Here is a 20,896-nt window from a genome sequence, read left to right as displayed (position 1 = left end):
GACATATAAAGAGGAGGGAAAAGGGGTCAATATGCCTATGACAGCATGGCTTAGAGATACTTAGAAAGTAACTGGAAGCTTGATTTGCACAAGATAGGGCAAAATCTTCTTTGAACAGAACTTAAGGACCCAGGGGCCAGAATCCAATCTTTCTAGTGAGATTTGACTAGGATGGCTGAAGTGTTTCCTAAATATGTACATTCAGCCTTCAATGCTCTTGAAGAGAAATAGTCAAACTTTCTACGTAGCTACTGAAAAGAGAGAAAGATAAAAAAAGACAATACAAAGAAGAAATAGGTATGATCATAGTTTTCAAAATGTTATTTTCCTAAATTCATTTATCACTGTCCCTGTAAGGAACAAAGAATGTGGAAAGGGGTCAACACAACTAGCCTATCAAGAACTGTCAAATGAAGCATAGGGGGGTGGGTGCCAAGTGGAGATGAAAGAGTTATCTATGTGCTAGATACTTCAGGCACTCAAGTTATGTTTAGATAATTGGTTTAAAAAAAAACAAACCCAAAACTAGTGTGACTAATCTGATATTTTTTTTTTTGTTTCCTTAATCAGATTACTTCATGGTTCAGCCAGCTAATTGCCATGCCTCCAATTGTTGATGTGGAATATATAAAATTGACACATGTGGCTTGTTTAATTGTAGCATATTCCCATAAGTCTATTGGGCCTACTTTTTCTGTAATATTGAAGGATAGAATTTGAGCAGGACAGCCTACTGAATCTAGCCAACTCATTATGTAAATGTGGAAGCTGAGGTTCGGAGAAGCTAAATAACCTTTCTAAGATCATTGTGTTAGTGGCAGAGCTTGGAAAAGAATTCTCCTCTCCTGATTCTAAGTGCAATGCTTTTGCCAGTAGATACTCATAATTATCTTGTTCCTGTGTACCATAAAAGAGTCTTGGATGAGCTGCATTTTTTTCTCATTTTCCAGTCTTTATATCTACATGGTACATTATTAGGTCAAATGATGCTATAAAATCTGGTAAAGGAATTGATTTTAGCGTCACCTTCCAGATAAATGATGCCTCTGGGAAAAAATTGCACATTAGTATTAATTCTATAGAAGAAATCACTGAAATTCAGAGAGAAGGTACAATAAAACTGGTCTCAAGAATTATAAACTTCACAAATTAAATGCTTTTCACTTCCTTAAAATAACTGGATTAATGATATAAAAGACCACTTAACCTATGTATTGCTTATTTATTGTAAGACTGCTATTGACAATGAAATCCTAGTTGACTTTTCTAGTCCAATTTTATGAATCCAAACCCTACTATTTCTCTTGAGAAACTATTTAGTGATTTTTTTTTCTAAAACTATATTTAGCTTAATTTTGCCTGGTTTTCAATATCCTCTTTTTGGGTCATAAGGAAGTAATGTGTTTTCAAATGAAATTATATATGGCTTCACCCCTTTACAGAATAAAGTTGACTGTAAAATTCTGGGAGGAAAACATAGGAAGTAGAAGAACCTAGGATCTGAGTTGTAGACAACAACCATACTTCTCCCATTATTGTTGCAGTTGTCGGGGGGACTGGTCCCTATTTGGCTGAACTTAAGGTGGTTCTTCATGGGTAGCTGAAGAATTGAATCCTGACAAAGATTGTTAGGGAGGGAAAAGAGAAAGGCAGAGACTGTTGACAATTTTAGGATCCTTGAGAGGAGGAGAATTTTATTTTATTATAAGATCCAGTGTAAATATGCCCTGGGTGGTGATGGCAAAAGATTCCTGGAGAGGCATATGGGAAAGGGTAGTGGAAGATGGCAAGGCCATTTGGGGGTGGGGCTGGGGGTGGATGGTTCCCTTGAAAAAAATCATATTATTTATCTTCCTCTGTCTCTCAATATCATTGCGCAGATGAAATCTAGTTAAAATGACCTCTAAGGGAAGCCTTTTTGGGGGGGAGGGAGAAGAAATGTCATTGAAAAGCAACAGGTAAAGTGAAGGGGGGCAATGATATATGAATGGAAAATGGCTCCAAGAGCATATCAGCTGCCTATGGGAGGTGGGTTTGTATGTTGATTGCAATGAAGTTGATTCTATGAGTATCTCAGATCTATGTTGGTGCCCACTGAAAATGTCACTCCTCCTCCTTGAGCTCATTTGATTCCTATTGCCTCAGGAGTGATTTATAGGAAGAGGTAAATATTAATACCCTTGTAAGACATTTTGGATTATTTTAAAACTATTTAAAACTTCTTGTTCTACTTTTTCATAAGAATTATTTGAACAGATACAGAAAATATGTTATTCTTGTGTCCAAGAAAAGCATACAAAGCATCGTCTGGCATTGTTGGAAAAAGAACTTGCATGTTAATGAATTTTCTAGATAAATGAAGATTTTTTCATTTCATTGCCTACATTTTAAAAATATCTAAAACTAAGGGCAGGGAGAGGAAGGTAGCTTTTCTCCATTTAGGTTCCGTGGCCCCAAAATCTGACTTGGGATCTTTATTTTATTTTGTTTATCCTTTTCAGTTCTAGGGATAGGTGATTAAGTCCTTGGATCTGGAAGTATGAGCCATGGAAATTTTGGGAGGCAAGATTCTAAGCAGGTTTTTGCTATCAGTCCAGAGGGGAGGCCCTGGGAAGTCAGGGTGCTGGGAAGCAAGCTCATGGAGATTTTCGACTTGGAAACTGGTGGAACTGAGTTATATTGTGAATCTAATCCCCCTCTTCTCCTCAGAAACTGAAGTGGCCAAGAGGGAATTATACCCTCCAGGTGTTGGAGGAGACATGTTTATATGTTTGTTCCTGCTATAAAGTATATATCCCTTTGAAAAATCTAATCTGATTATATTGTGATTCAATGGAACTTGAGGGATGGGACCTTAAAATTGGGAGAACACAATTCTGGAGGGCTTGAACTAATGGCAGTGAGGTTAGATACCTCAAAACTTTCTTAAAGATACCAGAGAGCCCTGGGAGATGTGTAAAATATAACATACCTGGCCTTCAATCAGTGAGAGCCAGGATAATCACTCAGAATGGATCTTATACTTCCTCAGTTTCCCCAACGTCTTAAATAACTTACTACATTAGGCAATAATTTAAACTTTTCATGTGATTAAGGTTATCACTATGAGCATTACCTATTATACTTTACTCTAAAATATTGATATCTTCAAAGGTCACGGAAGTATTCAGAATTATCTATGCAAATGGTGTTAGAGTGCTGTGCTTTTTCAATTTATAGAATTAACAAATCTCAGAGAAATTATAAGATACCTCAGAGGCTGACCCATGCCAGAACAGGAAATCCTCCTATAATACACCTGCCAAGTGGTCATATAACCTGTGCTGGAAGCCCTCCAGTGAGAGAAAACCTCTCAAAGCAAATACATTTCCAGAAAGCTCTGTTAGGAAATTCTCCATTGGATACACTCTAGATTTCCTTCCTTGAAAATTCTATCAGTTGCCCCTAATGTTGCTTTCTGGGGCCAAATAACACAAGGCTAAACCTTCTTACACGTTACATAGTCCTTCAAATACTTGAACATTTGTCCTGTCATCCCTAAATCTTCTTAAGGCTACATAGTCCCATTGCCTTTAAGTGATCCTCATGCAGCGGGAGCTTAAATCTATTTACCGCTGCAGTTGCTCTTCCTTTAGACAGTGTCATACTTATTATTCTTTTTCCCAAAATGTGATATTCAATACTAAGACAGTGCTTGAAATTTGATCTGATGAGGACAGAATATAGTGGAATTATCACTTCTGGTTTCTAGCATGTTCTACCTCATTTATAAAGGTGGAGGTTAAAATAGAGTTTGTTAATATATACATATATGTATATATATACATATATATATATTTTTTGAATTGTCATATCACACTATTTACACATATTGAGCTTGTGGTCTATTAAATCTCCTAAATCTTTTTCAGAAGAAAAGGAATCTTTCTAACACACACTTGTGAAATTTATCTTTTAACCTAATGTATGAATTTACCATATATTTATCCTTATTAAATGTCATCCTATTTGACTTGGCCTAATGTTCTGGCCAATCAAGATCTTTTTGAGATCTTAATTTGTCATGTAGTGTTAATTATTGCTCCCAGCTTTGTGTCACTTGAAAATATTATAAGAATTCCATCCATGCTTTTATTTGAATCACTGGTAAAAAATGTTAAATGGTACAAAAATAAAGCATTGATCCCTGGGGCATTGTGGTGGAGACCTACTTACAAGTTAGCATTGAATCAATTGCTCTTGAATCCAATCCATTCAACTGATACAGAAAGGTAGCTCACTTGTGCCTTTGATGAGGTGTTGGACCCAGAGTCAATCCAGCCTCAAATACTTACTGGCTGTGTGAACCTGGGCAAGTCACTTCACTTCTGTGTATTTCACTATCTTCAACTGTAAAATGAGGCTAGTAATAGCACTGCTGCCTAGAGCTATTGTGAGCATCGAAGGAGAATATATTTGTAAAAGCATTTACCGCAATGCCTGGCATGTTTATTCTCTCCATTTCCACCCTGAATCCACCAATTTACCATCAGCTAGCCTACTTCTCTCCATATTTTTCAGAAGAGTGGAGCATAAGAGATTTCATCAAATGCTTTCCTAAAATCTTGGTAAACTTATATGCAATATTCTTCTGATCTACCAGTGTAGTAACACTGTCACAAAGCAAAATTATTTCTACTTAGAAACTAACTTCTTCTTGGTGAGAATCAGATCTAGGGCAGAAACTCCTCTTTCTTATTTATATTCCTTTTGAAAGATGAAATTATCAGGACAAGTCAAAGTCGTGCCATTATTGGATTATATGTTTTGGTATAAAAGAAAGCTCTAGTAGATATCTGAATGACTGAAGTGGCCTTCACTTTATCATGGTTTGTGACTTGTTTACTGAACTCTACTTCCTCTTTCTGTCCAAGTGGTCTGCAGTATATCATCATCATCATCACCATCATCATCATCCTCATCACCACCACCACCACCACTACCACATTTTGTCATTCTGCCTTCATTTGTTTTTATCCATATGTTCTCTACCACATTCCCTCTCTGGTTCCTGAATTTCACTACATGAGTGTTATCTACTTAATATATTTGGCCATTCAGCATTCCTGCCCAACTTTTGCTTATCTTGTTTCATTTGTATAAAGTATATCTTTTCAAAGTCATATCTCAGTCATGAGTCTCATCGCACTAAGACTCAGTAATACTTGTGAAATAAATTTGCCTCTTTGTGTTACAATCTCTAGCTAACCTTGCTTGTTATGAGTATTTTGTATAATTGTTTAAAGTTGCCTTTGATTGCTAACTACTTTCTTGGATTTTATCTCCTGTGAATTTCTAGCATTTGGTTCTACTTCCTTTATTTTAGTTTTTCTTGATCAACCTTGGATATATATGCCATTTTCTCCCCTCTCCTTACTATTTGATTTAAAGTCATTTTCATTAGATTTTAAAGACTTCTGGAAAAAATATTTTTAGCAGCCTTTTTCAGATATATTTCATCCATGCTTTGTTTTTAGGGTAAAATATAAACTTTTCTGTTTAATGCCTTACTCAGCACAATCCAACCTATGTTTCCTAACTTATTGGACATTACTCATTCCACAATGTGAGCTAGCCATAGGCCTTCTTTTTGTACCTCAGGGACAATACTCAATTTCCCCTCTCCATGCTTTTTGCACTAGCTGTATCCCATGCTTGGAACTGAGAGGCAGTTCAGGCACAGTCTTTTGTATGAAGCCTTTCCTGATCTTTCCAGTTGCTAGTGCCTCCCCTTTCAAATTATGTTGTATTTAGCTACTTTGTGTGTGTGTGTGTATAAACTTAATGTTTATTCTGTATATATTTTTGCTTCTACTTGCCTCCCTTTTTGAGTGTAAACTTATTGAGAGTAAGGATCATTTCATTCTTTGTACTGAAGTGCTTGCCTGGAATATGTAAGCATATAACAAATACTTATTGATTATTCATCGTTACTTTATATTAAGCTATAAACCAAAGCTCTAAATTCTGTTCTAAGATACCATCTTTGTAACCAGTTATGTATTTCTCCAATTGACTTTCTCTTTAGAAGTCCTTCTATTTAATGGGCACAGTGATGAAAACATCTCTGATGCTCCTAAAATACCCAGTTTCTTGCTAAAGACTTTGTAATTCTGAATACTGCCTTCTATATTCCTTTCAGTAGCATCCCTTTTTGCCCAAAATCATTTTGGCATATCCTGGGAGGTTCTCTAGTGTGTCTTAGATAGATGTCCCAGGAAGAGGATAGAATAGACATTTCTATTGTTGCTCTGTAGACAAAAATATCCTAGAGTAAGAAGTCACCAAAATACCACTGCTCACTTTTGCTGAGATCATTTATGAACCCACACTATAATTCTTTGGAACAAAAGTAATTGCTTCTTTCTCAGAGGGTCCAGCACCTCCCCACTGGGAAACAGTTCTTGTCTGTTTTTTATAGCTTTTCTTCCTTCCTTGCTGTCAAATGTCATGTGTTTTTGACATCAGTGAGCCTACCAATGGCAGAACCTCTCTCTTACTCCCCCACTCCCCATTCTGTTTTGCTCTTTCTAGTGTATTATGGTTTGGGAAACCAGATGAATATTTATTGGAATTATTTTTAACATAGAAATCTGTCAGTGCTGAATAAAAACCTGAGGGGCTCTCTTTTGAATAAAATTCATGAGTTTTAGTTTACAGAACCATAGACATTTATTTCTCCTGTTCACAGACTTTGTTGCTTCCTTTCCAGATCTTGGTCATACTGCAAATAATAATTGTAAGCCAAGGGACCTGAAATAAGTGAGGGGTACTGGGATAGTTTTATCAATGTGTGTATTTCATTGAGATTCATTTTCACAGAAGTAAATATAAAGCATTAAATAATTTTATGATAGATATAATAATCAAAACAGTTCTTTAGTTTTTAATTTTCTTTTTCTGTGTCTATACATATTCTATTTTGCTCCCTTTTTCAATTCTTTAGGCTGAGGATCTTTTAGGATTATAATTGAATTTCAACTTTATTCATCATAATTTACCTTAAAAATAGAATTAAGCTGCATATTTCATGCATTTGTACCATGCGACTTCTTTTCATTTGTTTGAATTATTTTCAGTACCATTTTCAGCCTCGCTCCCTTATTGAACTTGCATGGCTTCATTCTTACTTAGAATCACCAGTTTCTCTATGAATTATATCCCTATAACTCATGAATTTATTTTGGATGACATTTTTCCTTGTTATTAGATAAAATAAATTTAAAATCTTTGTGCCAAAGTAATATGTTATATGATTGTGATAAAGGAGAAAATCCTATCAAGAGAGCATAGAAGGAGTAGCTTTGAGACATATACACAACACAATTATGTATGTGCAGAATATTTTCCAATTGTATTTACTTGTTGCACAGCAGAATGTTGTCTTCATTTTTAGAAGAGGAAACAAAGAAAGTTAACTCCACGGCAAATATATCCTTTTCCCTTCTTTTCCAAAAGCTTCCCATGTTTCTCTATAGTCCCATCTCCTCTATGTGTTCAGCCCAGCTATTCTAGTTGATCCATTGGCCCCTCCTCTCTCTGAACTTCCCTATATTTATAACTCTTCAGTTTTATTGTGCATCAGGAGTTCATCACCTCTTTGTCAGGATAATAGTGAGCTTCAGTGTAGGTACTCTGGAATTATGGCTGATCATTTCATGGATCAGAATTCTTAAGTCCTTCAAAGATAGTTTTCTTATTAATATTATTATTGTATAAATTGTTCCCCTGGCTATGCTTTTCACTTTGTAACACTTCACACAAGTCTTTCCAGGATTTGTTATGGTGGAATAATATTCTATTACATTCATTAAAAAGTTTAGTTATCCATTTCCCATTTGTGTTTAGCCCCTTAGTTTTTAGTTTTCTGCAAACTTAAAAAATACCTGCTATAAATATTTTGGAGGGTAAAAATGAGTCTGTTTTTCTTTGTTTACTCTTTTTAAGGTATAGGTCCAGCGCGTTATTACTGTGTCAAAAATATGCACAATTTAGTAACTTTGGGGGCATAGTTTAAAATTGTTTCCCACGACAGTTGGACCAATTTAAAACATGTATCAATATGTGCATCTGTGTATTTCTTTTCCCATAGCCCCTCCAACATTTGTAATTTTTCTTTCTTCAGAAAAAGAAGAGGAAGCAGTTGGTAATACAGTGGATTCAGGTCTGGGTTTAGAGTGAGGAAGATCTGAGTTCAAATATGGCCTCAGGGACTCATAAGCTGTGTGACCCAGAGCAAGACATTCCGTGTTCCCCAGTTTCTTCAGCTATAAAATAGCAATAATAATAGCACTTATTTCACAGGGTTGTTTTGTTGTGAGGATCAGATTAGAGAATATTTATTTTTTTAAGTGCTTGGCTCACAGTTTGAATGGATAAATGCTCATTTAGAGGTGTGAGGTAGAATCTCAGAGATGTTTTAATTTGTATTAGTGATTTAGAATATATTTTCATATGGTTATAGGTAACTTAGATTTCTTCCTTTGTAAACTGTCATATTTGTAAACTTCCTTTGTAAAGTAGTCATATTTGGGGGTAAGTGACTTTTTTCTTTAAAAAAAGTTTATATATTATAGATATGAGATATAAGACCTTTCTCAAAGAAGCTTTATAGATGTTTCCCCTTATTTTTCCCCTTCTAATTTTAATTGTAATAGTTCTATTTCTGCAAGTTATTTTTTCTACATAACTGATTTTATATAATCAAAATTGTTCATATTATCTTCTCTAAAACTTGCTATTTATTATATGGTCATGAACTCTTCAACTATTCATAGGTCTGAAATATATTTCTCTCTTCTTTAATTTGTTCAAAATGTAACCTTTTGTATCTGTCATTCTTCTGTTTGAAATTTTTTGTTGTACATAGTATGACACCTTGGTCTAAATCTAATTTTTTGCCAAATTTCTTTCCAGTTTTCTCAGTAATTTTTGTAGAATAGTGAGTCCTTATTGAGTAGCTGGGGTCTTTGCATTTTTTAATTCTGGGCTACTAAGTTTCTTTAGTTCTTTATGCTGTATATATGTCCTAATGACCCACTTTCTAAATTTTTAAACAAGTACAACATTACGTAGAAAACTATTGCTTTATTCATTTTCACCACCCCTAGTTTGGGTCTCAAGACCACATTTTCGTAACTGACTGAATTTGGTAGGATTCACTCTTTTCCTGTTTGTGCAAACATTTTTCTTCATATAGAAATTAATTGTTCTTTGAATTGTTTGATAGAATTAGTTTGTAAATTCATCAATTTCTGGATTTTCACTCCTTGTCTCTGAAAATTTTGCTCTAGGCTCTTATTTTAGTTCTTTGTGAATATATATGTTTCAAGTGTTTTGTGTAAATAGCATATTGCTGAATTCTTCTTTCTAATCCATTTTGTTTTCCATTTTATGGGTGAGTTTAAATCATTCACATTCAGAGTTGTGATGTTAACTAACTTATTCTCTTTGCCACCATCTTCACTTTTGTCTAGATGAAGAATTTAGTGGGAGAGGAATATGCTAAACACTATTGATCTTTGCTGTGTTCTCATTCTGATCCTCTATTTGAAACTTCTTTTTCTCTCACCAGAAAGAGTCACAGATTCTTACTTTCTTTCCTCTTAAACCCTCTTACTTTGTAATTCATGCTTAGAGTTAATTTTGCTTATGACTAATCCCTCCCTGAATTTACTCTTACTATTGTTCTTTCTCTAAGTATATTTTTCTTTAAAAATAATAATAATTGAGTTGGAGTGTATTTCTATAGCAAACTTATTCTCCCTCTTTCTCTCTCTCTCTCTCTCTCTGTGCTTTCAAATATTCTCACTCACTTTTCCTTGATTAAATAATTTTTATACTCTGCTTATATGAGATCATAAGCTCCTTCTCGTCTGCCTCCTTAGTATATTCCTTTTTCACTTTTCTTTCTTCTTTTGAGATCATTAAATATATGACTCTCATTCTCTCTAATTAAATCCCTCTCTGTAAGTTCCCAACTAAAATTTGTATCTGCACATAGGCTTTCTCCTGTTTTCCCATCTAGTGGATAGTTATTATCCCTAGTTCCTACCCCTCCCTAGAAACTTCTGTAAATTCACAGAAATAGAACTTTAGGTTCTTCCTAGGTCTTTTACTGGTTGCTCAGCTTCAGGGTCCAAATTCTATTTCATGGAAAGAGCAACAGAGCTACAGGATCACCATTGATCTAAACTTTTTGCTACAAGGTGGAGTTGAAAGTTGCTGATTTCAGCCCCAGTCAGTACTGGAAAGACTTTGGATCATAGCAATATAGCTGCTAACTCACCCCTTTCTAGTATTTTCTGCCCTGATACAAAACTGTTGGCCTCAAAATTGTCTGTATACTGGCTTTCTTGTCTGCCCCCCCTCCCCAGTGCTGGCAGGTGGGCAGGTATCTGGCTTTCTCGTTGTATTGACCTGGGCTGGAAAAATGGTTCTTCCTTGGATATCTTGATAACCATTCTGTCTGAAGTTCTTCCTCAGTCTTTGTTTGGAGTAGCTGTGGGAATCATCTGGGTTATCCTGCTTCCTCATCATCTGCTGTTTTTGTGGGTTTTCATTATAGTTCTTCACTATACCATATTGCCCTTCATTAGGAGATGACACTTATGATGCCAAGTATCTAAAAGAAAATTTAAAGTAAACAAAATCATTCAGTTACCCAGATGTTTTCAAATATCTTTTTGTTAAGTATAAATTCTTTAAAATGTTTATTGAATACTTGCCCAAATCTGTAAGACATTACCAGTGTCACTATTTCTCTTTTTATTTCAACTGTTAACCCCCAAGTCTAGGCCCTCAAAATTTCTCATCTGTATTTTGATAGTAGCTTTTATATAGTAGACCTCCCTGATTCCGTTCTTTCCCCTTTTCAATCCACCATACTCTCCATTGTCAAATTAATCTCCCTGAAGCATAAATCTAATCAAATCACTTCTATTATTCAAAGGTCATCTCTGATTACTTATTCCTAATGGAATAAAGTCCAAAAAAGCCTAGTGTCATCACTTTACCTCCAGGATAAAAAAAGAATTGGTATTCTATTTGCTGTTTAAAATCCTTCACAACTTGTTTACTAACATACAATATTCTTGACAATACGACTCCAAATTATTTTCCAATCTTATCTCACATCATTCCTCATTACGTAGCCGTTGTGATACTACCATCATTCTCTACACATATTCTGTCCATTCTGGCATCATGGCTTTGCCTGTCCTATTCTTTCTGTTCTCCTGCCTGTTGAAGAGTACCACCTGCCTTCTAAGATTCAACTCAAATGTTAAATGCTTGATAAAGCCCTCTTGATCCCCTCATCCAGAAGTGATCTCTCTTTTCTCGATACTCTCTCGCTCTCATAGCACTTTATTTAAACCTCACTAGTGCTCCTTTTGATAGGGTTCAGACTCTGGGAGCCTCCTTGAGCTCCCTTTGAATCTTCCCACTTAAACTGGCCTTGTTTACTCAAATCTAATCTTCCCATTTGTTTGGGCAGTCTCTGGAAGCCCAGGGACCTTTCATTATCATTCTGCACCCCCCACCCTTGATGCCATCAGAACCCCATTCCCCAGGCTGCTGACCACTCCCATCAAGATCTGTATTCATTCCCATACTGCCCCTATCAAGATCTCTGGATTGCCCCACCAGCTTCCCACCCAAGCCCTCCATTGTCTGACATCTCCTGATAGTTTCCAGCCTTTGACCCTCCTTGGACTTTTCCTCAAGACCTTCACTAAACCCCTCCTCCCTTCACCCTGGACTACCAGACCCTCCCCCCAACCCCCCCCCAGATCTCTCCTATAGTCTTTTCTATATTTAGTACCATCTTGCCTCCATGAAGGCGCTCAGATGCAATCCAGCTCAGACTCTGTCTAGCTGGGATTCTGTCTTGCCCACTTGTGAATACAAGCATTACAAATGCTTAGGCTCCTTAAGAGGCAACCCAATTTGGTGAATCCTTAATAAGCTTTTGTTTTCTTTGGCTTTAAGAAGGCTTCAGTCGAATTCATTAGAGCACTACCTGGACTGTCGGTATTTTGGGGTCCCCAGCACCCCTAAACCTCATCACTTCCACACTACCTTTGTATCATATTTATTTCTTCTATGTTTCTTGAGTATAGAACTCAATTTCTTGAGTATAGAACTTATTTTGTTCAGTTTTGTTTGTTTTTTCCTTGTGCCCAGTGCAGTACTTTGCACACAGTCGGCATTCAATAATTTTTTTGTTAAAGAATCAATATTGAATAAAGTCATCTATCATTTCTCTTTCTTAATGAAAGGGACATAAAAACTACCTTAATTTTTCTTCTGTACTATTCCAAGTTAAAGCATTAGTGAAGCCCAGGCTTAGATGATTTGAATTTCAATAAAAAAATTTAAAGGTGAAAATAATTTCTATAAAATTTTATGACATAAATCTACTTGAAAGCACTGGGCTCATTTTTTTTTTTTTGTGGAATTTCAGCATTTTTTTTTTTATCAAATATATCATATGATAGAAAGAACTGCAGGTGTTCAGTATCCTGAAACATGACATTACAAGGTTGCCTAGGAGACCCACCAGGATATACTCTCATTTTGTTTTTCAGTTCTCTTTTGGAGTAAGTGGAAAAAGATGCAAAAGTTGCATGTTGTATTGTCAAGTTGTTTTTCCATCATTATTATTATTATAAATAATATTTATTGATCTCTGTGGAAAGACCCATTCATTTATTTATTTATTCACCGAATTTATATTGAGTGCATATCATGTATACCACTGTATTAGGTGCTGAAAGTGGTACAATAGACATATAACACTACCCTTTAATAGCTTACAAATTAGGAAAACAAAACAGAATCCCACAAAGTAGGTAAATAATGTAAACCAGTACATGTATTTATATAGATACACATATGATTAGTATATGCTGTAAGTGTTGTTGAGTTCCATAGAATATCAATGTAGTCCAGGGGAATTTCAACGGGTCTTCTTGAAGAAGTGAGATGGAAGCTAGACCTCAAAGGATGAGAAAGATTTGCGTAAGTGGAGGAAGAGAAGTATATTCTAGATAAGTGAGCAGTCTTAAAGCTAAAAATTGATTATGATGTTTTAGGGGAATAGTCTAGTGTTGGTAGTCAAGTTAGAATGGCTCTCCTCACTGAAGCTCCTTTCTCCCTGGGGTTATGTACCAAGGATAATGAAAGTTTAGAGAAAGGAGTCTTTCTAGAACTGGAGTTTCATGTTGAAGGGCAATGGGGGATAAGGTTGTATAGGTAGTGTGGGGCTAGAGTATGGTACTATTTGAATTTCAGATCCAGGATTTTTAATGTTATTCAATAGATAATTAAATTACAGCTAACATTTACTAAATATCTGCTGTGTACAAGGTACTGTGCTAAGTATGGGGGAACATTAAAATTTGTATAATATGTCATCCCTGCCCACAAAGAGGATAATATTACTCCTAGCTGTCTCCCAAACCACATGAACTTGAAGACTTAAATAGATCCTCTCCTTTACATCATCTAACACATTCACCATGCAATATTATCTCACAGCTTTCTGTTGGTGTCATATACTTACTAGACAGTAAGCTCCTTGAGGGCAGAGACTATATATTGTTCAGATTTTTAATGTCTCATGGTGCCTTGTAAACAGTAGAATTTGATAAATATTCATGATAATGAGCATATTATAATTATCTAGAAAATAACATTCTAAATTTATGGAATAACATTAAAATTCCTGAGCATGGTGTTCAAAGACCATGTTAATCTATCTGTATGCTATCTATTTAACTTTATTGTCCACTACTTCCTAACATGGAACTTCTGTTCTAGACAGGCTACAATACTTGGACCTACCTAGTTATCACTCTTTTTTGTAGTCTAAGAATACAGTAATTAGCATATAGTGGTGTTGGTAAGAGTAGAGAATGATGAATTGGAAATTTTAAAAGGAGTGATAAAGACATTTGGAAGCAAAAAGAAACTGACCTTTGTGACTAGTGGTTATAGGAGATGAAGATGAGGGGATGGGGACAGAAAAGCATTCCAAGCAAAAATAAAGGTAAGGAAGATCTGGAAGTTAGGAGAACTAAGTATATTTGGTTTGTTTTTGTTTGTTTTCTGAGGCAACTGATAGCCTAGTGGATAGAGTTCTGGGTCTGGAGTCAAGAAGACTTGAGTTCAGATTAACCACAGACTTTCTAGCTATGTGATTTTAAAATAAGTCAGTTAACCTTTTTTTTTTTGCTTCTGTTTTCTTAAGTGAAAATAGAAATAATAATAGTATTTACCTTGCATGGTTAATGTGAGGATCAAATGAGATAATGTTTGTAAAAATTGTTTAGCACAGTGCCTTACACACAGTAGGAAGTACATCAATGCCTTTGTTTTATCTTCCCTTATTATTTTCCCTTATCTTTTATCTTCCCTTTCTTTTATCATACATGGCAAGAACAAATTGAGTTTGAATGGGGAATATGGAAGTAAAAAATATTGATGTGAAAAATAATTTAATGCCAGCAAAAAATCAAGAAGAAGGAGGTCTGAAAAGAAGTCATTGGATTTGGAAATATGGAAATCATTGAAAATCTCTGAGGGTGTAGTTTAAGTTGGATTGGGAAGCAGAAGCCAAATAATAGGGAAATAAGGAGGAAGGATGTTGAAAATCTAGAGATACTATATAGAGACTAGTTTGAAAAGTTGGCAGTTAAACAAATGAGATAAATAAGAAAGCAGCTACTGGAGGCATCAGGTAAAAAGAAGCTTTTATCAAGCTGAGGAGACCAGAGAAAGTATAAAGATATAGAAGAAGAAGTGAATGGAAAAAAACAGATAGATATTAGCAAAAAGAAGTAGAAGATGCTTTAGGAGTTGGGAGGAGGAAAGGAAGTGATCTAGAGCACAAGTCATAGGGTTAATATTAAGTAAGTTTCACATCTTCCTTTTAGACCAGAGGAAATGACGAGGGGATTGAACAAACAATAAATATGGTTCTCATTTTCAATCACATCATATCCTAGCTTCCCTGTTTCACTCCAAGTGAAGTGTCGATTCAGTGTTTTCAAAGCACTCTCAACATATTGTTTCTCATACTAGACATTTGTATGCCATTATATAGGGGAATAAAACAGATCAGAAGGCCTGCTGTCATGGATATTAGAATTGATAGGAAATAATAGAAACTAGATAGTCCAACACTGGATCTGATAGGGATATATGACACCACAATGTTCATGAGAGATGGTGGTTCCCTGACTTCCAGTGACAGGACATAGTGTGACTTTCTGCTTCATTACTAGAAGGCTTTACTTATGAGTGTTTCCTTAACTTCTGTCCACTGATTCAGTTCTCTAGAGTAGCAGAAGCACGATTGATGACAATGGAATTTATGTACATGTGCAAAATCTATTAACTGGTATCCTGATAATTTAAACTGCTTATAGTTGCATGAAATAAACCTTCATCATCGCTCCTTCTTCGCCTCTCCTAAAAAAAAAAAAAATGCCCTTCATCTATTTCCTGTCTACCTACGGAAAAAAAAAATCTATTTCAATACCAGCTATTTCAAATTTGAAATTTGGTTTGATTTTGAAAACCATAGAGAACCATTAAAATAGATTAAACCTCTCTAGGGCTGTATTAATGCTTGATAAGTAGCACAATAAGCCATAACTTTGCAGCTTGTTTTTGTAAACAAGCTGTGATTACTGGGCTGCCCAAATTGAATGATTTTGATCCAGTCTACCCATGGGATATGGTTACAGTTTTAATTTTCCTTGGTCTTAGGAATGGAAAAAATTTATGTATGTTAATGTTTGCTGAGATGTCTAGGCTATTTAATTTCTCCTGGTCACAGACATTTTTTTAAAATTCATGTTATAACTCAGGAAAAAAGCAACAGACTTTCATTTATATTAGATACCAGGACAAAGAGCATATTGACACTTCTTATAGCTAATCCTGTATAGAGTATTAAATTAATCTAACAGAAATTGTCTACTGAAGCCTGGCACAAAGTACGATTGTTGTTTACCAGACTGACTTTTTTGACTTTGAAGAGAGAAGTAAGAAGTTTGTCTGCTGAATGAAAGGTATTTTTTCCCATTAAGATATTTCAAAAAGATTTTGAGACTTGTGGAGAGTATGAGCTTTTGGCTATCACTGTTGAAAAGATGACCTACTGGAAAGAGGAGAGAAAAGCACTAGAAAGAAGGCAAAAGCAATTCAAAGAGGAAATCCTAGATTTTCAGTGTCAGTTGAGTGGGAAGAGAGCAAATGAGCTGAACATTACAGACCTCTGTGGCTGTAATTTTGGAGTTTTAGGTTTGTGGAAAGCTAATTTTCTTCTTCCTTAGTTGATTTAATTGTCATCAACAGAGCTGATCTTGGGGGAAATGGTAAAGAGCAGATTAAATCTGTTTTGGTGACAACTTCCTACACGTTCTTGTGCCTTCTTACCATATACTCCTGTCCTCCTTTTCTGCTATTCTGCCTCCCTTCCTACTCTTATTTCCAATTTTAAGGATTTTTACTTTTTCCATGAAAAATATGTCTATTATCCTAATTCCAAAGCTCAAATTTTCAAAATATGCATTCAGTTCTCAATCCTTTTTAGCCTCTTTTGCTGCATTAGCATTCATCTGCTTTTTAAGAGTGGATATCCCCAAAAGCTCTGCTATGGCTTCCCTCCTCTCCCTCTTCTCTTCCATTAGGAATCTCACTAGCTCCCATAGGTTCAGTTATTATCTCTAGGTAGATGACTATTGCTTTGCCTTTTAATTCGTTGCTGAAGATTGCCACTCTCCTTCCTAATCCACCCTCTGTTCATCTGCCCCCAAACCCTCAGAAGCCATTTATTTCCTTTAGGATAGAATGCATATTTGTCAGTCAGGCTTTTGAAGCCCTACACAGTCTGACTCCAGCCTAATCTTCTAGCCTTGCTCTTTACTTGTCCTTATATAGGCTACTTTTGGGCCAAATTAGACTATTCCATAAACTTCCATCTCTCTTTTCCCAGAAACACCAAAAACCATTCCTTCTCTCTCTGCCTGCAATATATTTTCTTCCTGATCTCTGCTTTCCAGAATCCCTGCCTTTCCATCTTAGTTGCTCCCTCATCTGTCAAACCTTTATTGAACCTCTTCTATACTAATGTTCTCCCTCCTCAAATCACCTTGTATTATTATTATCTGTGAACATACTGAAGACTGTTTGGAGCCAATAGAATTTAAACTTCCTGAGGGCAAAGATTGTCTTGTTTTTGTATTTGTATTCCCAATATCTAGTACAGTGACTGCAACTGGTGGCTTAACAATGTTTATTAAATGAACTATTAGAAGCATATAAACTTTTGGAATGTATCTAGTTGCTGTCTTTTCCTTCTCCTTTTGAGTTTTCTACACATTTTCTTTACCTTTTGACTCTTCTCTATTCCTTCATCTATTTCTTTTTCTTTCTAATCCCTCCATTTTCCCCTACATTTTTGTGTGATGAGATAAGGAAAGATGGAGAGGGAGGTTGGGAGGAGATTAGAGACAGGGATGGTAACTAGGTATGTGTCTTTGATGTTTAAAATTGTTTATTTGCTTTTTCAGATCTAGGTTGACTAGTCATCCTATTTCTAAGGGGCTACATGTTTTAGGGTGATCTGTTCTTATCACTGATGACAGCACATCCATATCATCTGTATTTCATCAGCTCAGTAATCAGCTATACCAAATAAAATGAAAAAGTGGAAATTGCTTTTAAGAGGGAAGAGCATTTAGACCTGACTAAATGAATTTAGGAGAAATTCATTCTGGAAGGGCTCCATTTTAAAGGTACTCAGGGATTGTTTTTTAGGAAATCTCAAAGAAGGAAAGGCACCAAATGATTGGAAAAGATCATAAACTATGTATAATAATAAAATAAATGGTGACTGAGCAAACATCAACAACCATTGAACTATAGGCCTGTTTTTTCATCCCTATAATCTCTTTATAAGATTGTTTTCCCCTGTGGTTGTGTTTGTTCTTTCTTCTCTAAGAGGACCATGACATCAAGATGATGACATGACTTGCAGTTAACTTTGGCTTGAGGGAAGGAGGGTTGGGTAAGGTTACCAGCCTCACTTTCTCCTCCAGAGCCATCTGAGTTCACTGGCCAGATTCTTCAGGAGATGGATGGAGATGGCCTAGGATGCAATGGGAGACCCTGGCCACTTTAGACTAAGATCTTATCAGATTCTCACCCATTCAATAAATAGGCCTCTTTAAGTAGTTACTCAAGGGATGGCCCCTTTAATAAAAAAAAAAAAAGTCAAAGTGGGAGGGGGAAGACCCTCAGGGTTTCTGGGTAAAAGAGAAACCTTTTAATATTTAGTATTTACATTCATTCTGTGCTAGGAGGGTGGGGACCTGTTGTCCAACAGATGAGCTCCAGAGTGAAGTGGGCTTAAGGCTTAGTCTTTGAGTAAGAACTCTAGCCTGAAAACCCAAAAGAAAAAAGGCAGCTATTGACCATCAAAGTATACCTTCCCCTGGACAGAACATCCCAGGCAAGGAGAGAGAGGAGAGAGAAAGGAGGAGAGGAGAGGAGAGGGGGAGGAGAGAGGGAGGGGAGGGGAGAAGAGAGGAGAGGAGAGGAGATACTACTCACTCACAGGCTGTGTTTGTCCTTCATTCTCAGAGAAGACAATGACATCAAGATGATGACATACTTGCAGTTGACTTTGATTTGAAGGAGAGAGGGCTGTGTAACTAGCCTCACTTTCACCTCCAGAGCCTTGTCTTTAATGAAAATATGAGAAGGAAACAGGTAAGTCAGCAATTTTTGAAAGCAGACCATATCTTCACAGTCACACAACTAATAGAGAAGTAAATCAATCAATCATTTTCTATATCAATTATCAAGTGATTTCAGGAATGACTTACTTATTCTTATTTTTAAAAAAACCTCTGTGGGCTAGAAATTGACTTCTTGACACATCATCCACTGCTATGACAGTCTGTGACTGTGTTCAGGACTAATTCAATCAAAGCTGTCTTTTTCACTTGAAAATCTGGAACTGTGGACTTCCCTGCTTCTGAACACGAAGACTAAACTTCATCACAGATAAAAGAATCAGTTAGCAGGCATTTATTAAGCAACTATTATGCATCAGTCTCTGTGTTAAGTGCTGAGAATACAAAGAAAAAGAAATCTCTACTTTTAAGAAACTTCTGTTCGAATAGGGGAAACAACATGTAAATACAAATATGAAGAAGACATACAGAGTAGATATCTTAAGATATGTTTGCCACTCACCCTGGACATTAAATATCTCATCTGTTAATTAATCCCTGCCTAAATCATCCTTCCTCATGCTTAGAATTCTAAGCTTCTCTTTTCTTTCTCTTCTAAAAAGGTTTCATGAAATATGATTGACTGTATCCTTAACTGTTTCTCATTCCATATGAGGCATGGCACTTGGCATGTAATGTGAATTTATTTACATGATTAATCATATTAATTTCTTTTTCTAGCATTGAAACGCCCTTGCATCTGCAAGATAAATACATGTTCACAGAGAATATTTTTTGGATATATTGTATAAAATTATTCTGTTTTCAAATAGTCCCTTAAGAATGAGATTTCTGTGATAATCTTCTGTAAGTAGAAGCCTTAGAGTTTCTGATTTCTACATATAAATTCTATTTGATAGCAGCAGCTGAACACCCTAGGTAGTGAGTGACATTACTAGATATCATTTTGTATGCTGATAATACTTATTACCCTACCTCCTCATGTCACTAGAGGAGAGGTTTAACTGTAATCACTTCAAGATCAAAACCTAAAGGGTTCATTTTGGTACAACTTTAAATTCTTAATCCCACCCCGCCCCCCAAGATTTTCTTTCTGATTTGTTAAGTATAATTGCTTTTACAGACTTCGACTTAGAAATAAAAATCCAGTAGAATTAGAACAAATTCAGTATGATTTCAAAAGTCCTAACTCTCACTAGTGCTTATTAATATGAAATCTTTAAAAATGTATTATGTTACATTTCTATTTTTGAAACAAATGTTTGCTCAATTAATCAATGAGTGATTAAGTTCCTGCTAATGTCAGTCCATCAGTTTACTCAGTAAGTATACAAGCATATTTTAAGAGCTTATTATGTGCCAACCACTTTGCTAAACACTGGAGTTGCAAACAAGAGCTAAAATAGTCTCTGCTTTCCGGGAACTTACAATCTTTGCAGGGAGACAATATGCAAACAAGTATGTACAAATAAGATAAACTGAAGATAATCTCATAAAGAGAGCATTAACATTAAGGAGGATCAGTAAAGGCTTATGGCAGAAAGTGGAGCTTTAGCTGCATTCTAAAGGAAGCCAGGAGGCATAAGTGAAAGACGAAAAGCCAAAAGTGCAGTGTTATCAGCTTGTGGAGTACGTAGAAGGGAGTAAAAATGTAAACAAAATGTAAAGGTAGGAAGGAGCTTGAGTATGAAAAGATGATAAATGCTGGACAGAAATCACTAATTACCTTTTATACTTCCCCTGTTGATCCTTATTAACTTCAGGATCTTCTCTGGGCACAAACTTTCATCCTGTCCATAGATCTGATAGGTGATGTCTTCCATGATCCTCTAATTTGCTTTTAATATCACCCTTTATGACTAAATAATGTACTCATTTGGAGTTTATCTTAGTATATATTGTGAGAGGCTGGTCTATACCGAGTTTCAGCCAGACTCTTTTTCAGTTTTCCTAACAATTTTTGTTGTATAATGAATCCTTGCCCCAATAGCTGGAATCTTTGGGGCAAGGATTCATTATTCTATTAATGAAATCAAGGTCTGATCCAAAAAATAATCAACCATATTAAATACTGCTTCAAAACA

At 35.7% G+C, this 20,896-nt stretch overlaps 1 long non-coding RNA gene across 2 annotated transcripts in view; it reads left to right on the top strand.

Annotated features, from left to right (window-relative positions):
* The first annotated feature begins 1,845 nt into the window (after positions 1–1,845).
* LOC140505374 (uncharacterized) overlaps positions 1,846–20,896 on the top strand; it is a 35,262-nt gene continuing 16,211 nt past the window's right edge. For both annotated transcript variants that reach the window (XR_011967474.1, XR_011967473.1), the window contains exon 1: positions 1,846–18,825. This is a non-coding gene — a long non-coding RNA (uncharacterized lncRNA). The remainder of the gene's footprint in view (positions 18,826–20,896) is intronic.

The sequence above is a fragment of the Notamacropus eugenii genome, chromosome 5 (genome assembly GCF_028372415.1).
Source record: "Notamacropus eugenii isolate mMacEug1 chromosome 5, mMacEug1.pri_v2, whole genome shotgun sequence".
NCBI classification, from domain to species: Eukaryota; Metazoa; Chordata; class Mammalia; order Diprotodontia; family Macropodidae; genus Notamacropus; species Notamacropus eugenii.
Note: the sequence above shows the minus strand (reverse complement) of the source record. Positions and strands in the feature narration are given on the sequence as shown.